This window comes from Culex pipiens, chromosome 2 (genome assembly GCF_016801865.2).
Source record: "Culex pipiens pallens isolate TS chromosome 2, TS_CPP_V2, whole genome shotgun sequence".
NCBI lineage: Eukaryota > Metazoa > Arthropoda > Insecta > Diptera > Culicidae > Culex > Culex pipiens.
In genome coordinates, this window is record NC_068938.1 from 74,588,694 (window position 1) to 74,592,157 (window position 3,464).

Consider the following 3,464-nt stretch of genomic DNA (forward strand, 5'->3'; position numbering starts at 1 on the left):
AAGATTTTTTTTTAAACCTGGAAATTTCTGAAAAGTTGGCATTTGATGTCCTCTAAAACATATCAGAAAATAAAAAAAAATTGTGTTTTTTGCAAATCAAGTTTTAGTGACAAAAAGTGAAATTAAAAATCACCAAAATTTATTTTACCGTGTATCATATTTTTAGTCCTTACCCATACCTAAAACTTTGCCGAAGACACCAAATCGATCAAAAAAAATCCTTTAAAAGATACAGATTTTCGAATTTTCATAAATCATTTTTGTATGGACAGCTGCCAAATTTGTATGGAAATTGTATGGACAAACTAATGATGCAAATTGCTTCTTTGGGCAAACCGAAGGCACAAAAAAAGTTTCAGCTGCATTAAAAAACATAAAAATTAAAATAAAAAAGACCGATTTCGTAGAGAATTGCTCAGACGTCAAACGAGAATGAGTTGAAGTTTTGGTCATGAGCGAGTTTTAATAGTTCTTGAACGTTATTTTCGTGACCTTGAAAATGATCATTGTCCTAAATGTATATATTTTTTAAATGTTTTTTTATTGCATATATTTTGCCTTTTCAAAACTTTGCTATATACAAAACAAAAATAAACAAAATTTTATTACACAAACTAACAAAAAGGGATTTTGAGAAATCTACATTTTCTCGAGAGTTTATAAAAGTTCTTTATAGTTCCTACAACATCCACTTTCTTCAAGAGCATGGCCGTTAAATATGCCGATGCCGACCGGTCGGCCGGCTGACACTGAAAACCGATACGGCAGGGTTAATTGAATAATATTCCACTGCGTAAAACGCCAGACGCCAGAGTCGGCATTATGACAAGGCCCATAGGCACTAACCGACCTAGGAGCCTTTCCTTCACCTTTCTTTGAGAGTCATAGGGTATTTGCTCCTTAAATTGGCCATATTTAAAAAAAAAATAAGTTATAAACAATTTAAATTTTATGATTATGTTTTCAAAAAATATAAACCAAATTAATACATTTAGAATTACTTAAGTAACCTTCCCCTTCAACGCGTTTACAGGTGAACAATAACTCCAATTGCATAAACAGCTAACGGCAAGGTTACTGGATCCTTCCGAAACGCAAATTTGAGGTTAAGGCTAAGGACAGTCTGTGGCCAGCCTAGACGAAAAACGGCAGTGCTTTTAACAAGATCACGGGTCTCCGTTTATTTGGTCATAAAACTGGCAGCCGTCTTAGTTGTCTGGACTGATTTGCGTGAGGCAGAGGTAGGTATATAGAGTCCATACGGCTTGGAATTCAATAGCAAATGACGGATCGGTCGTAAAAAAAAGGAATCGGCTTAGATTTGGGGCGTCAGATGCGGAAAAAGTGGAAACCAGCCAAGGTGGTTCGGTGGTGATTTCGCATTGGCTCAGTGGGGGGAAATGCATGACCTTAGGCTTTCTTATAGATTTATAACTTTTCAATAAAAAAAAAACAGTAAAAAACCTTTCTTCAACTAACTTTCAATGCGATATAGAAGCAAATTGACATAAAATTGAAGATTAATTCAACCGCACAAGCTTGAGAGCTATTAAAAGTGATGAGTTTATGAATGTGCTCTAGAACAAAAGCCCTAAGGCAGAACCCTAGCCGGCCACGAAAGGTCGCGTTATTGTTATGCTTTGTTTTGCGTAACCGTTTAATTGTCTGGCTTCTGCAGGTGTGTTGTACTTTTTCGTTCTCCGCTCACACACATCACTATATCAACAAACGTACGTGCATGCGAAAAGTGTGGAAATGTGGTTTAAATGCCAAGTTGGATGACGTTTTTTCTCTAGTATTTTTAATAAGGACTGATTAGGCAGCGTAAAAAGACAGATTAATTGAACAAGATCGATTGATTGATGGCATTGAAATTGTCGTTTGGAACTACAAACATTTTCAAGCTATATTTAAGATAGCATTTTTCTCCTACAGTACAGACTCGATTATCCATAGCCTCGATTATCCGAAGTTTCAATTATCCGAAGTTCTATTATCCAAAGGTTTGTATGTGACTTCGGATAATCGAATCACACTTTAAAAGGGAAAATTTAAGCAGCTGTTGGTCTATTTGATTTAGGTATTGCTTTTTGTTTCGTTATGTATTTTTATCTTCTTTAATCTAGTTTTGTGTTAATTTTTATACGTCTGATTAGTTTTTTAATATATTTCTTATTTTTGATGTTTTTTTTCTAAATGGTGATCAACTTCTGTTTAAGACATTCGCTTTCATGAACTTCATTTCTTATACATTCTCTTTAAAGAGGTCATATAAACAAAGGAAAGATCATAGCGAAAGGAAACCTTCCAAGTCATTCGATAGGCTTGTCTCTTGAGAAGAACCTAGGAGCTGACGATTGGGACAACATCTGGTTTTGTTTTTTGAAGATTTGCTGTTTCTTGGTGAGAAGTTTCCATCATTATTTACTAGATGATTATATTCTCCTATATTATTATATTATACATTAAATAACCCTCCTACCCCTTCTTTACTTTCCCATCCCCCAATTCCCCCTAAAAATATAATTCTCTGCCAAATTTACACTAACACACCACACCTAACTGATTCGGAGCGTTTGGTACGGTTTGTCCACGCATCCTTCCTCCCCTGTAGATTCTGTGAAATCTGATCCGTTCACAGAATCCTCTCAGCGGTAAACACAATGCAGTAGGGCTGGCCACTTTAATTTTTGTCGCAAAAAGAACGATACACGCCTGTGGATCCGTTGACAAAACCGCAAGGTTTAAGAGGGCCACATTATAAGGTGTTACGTCGATTCCGTTTTTTTTTTTGTACTGTTGGACTGCATTGAAAATCAGATCTATACTTTCCAAGATATCATCGATTCAAAATTGAGGATCAATTGGGTAGAACCAAAAAAAACTCATTTTTGGCTATTTTCATTGTTTGCAAGTAGAGCGTCCAATTTCCCAATATTCCCCGTTTTCCGGTAAATTTGTATATGTCCCAAGAATTCCTGAAATTTATGTAGATGTTTACATTTTCATAACTTTGGTCAATTAAAATAAAAGAACTCTCGAGTTTTTTTTGAAAAGGTCCTATAAACAAAATTTTCACTTTTTGCTTTTTGGGTGTTTTTGAATACCCCTGACTCAAGGCGGTTCTAAAAACACCCAAAAAGCAAAAAATGAAAATTTTGTTTATAGGACCTTTTCAAAAAAAACTCGAGAACTGTATTTTTTTTAACTCTAATCTAAGCAGCTTGTCTGAAAATTTCATGTCAAGGTTTATTTAAGATAAAATAGATATATTTCAAAAGCTTGCCCCAAATATTTGAAAAATGTTATGTTGAAAACATAAGAAGATACATTTTCAAGGAAACAGTAAAATGCAATACTATTTTGTTCTAGAGCTGAATTCAGTAAGATTTGTTCAGGAAAAGTTATCTGTCTTGAAAACTTTATGAAAACTCTGCATGATAATTTTTCGTTTAATTTTAACA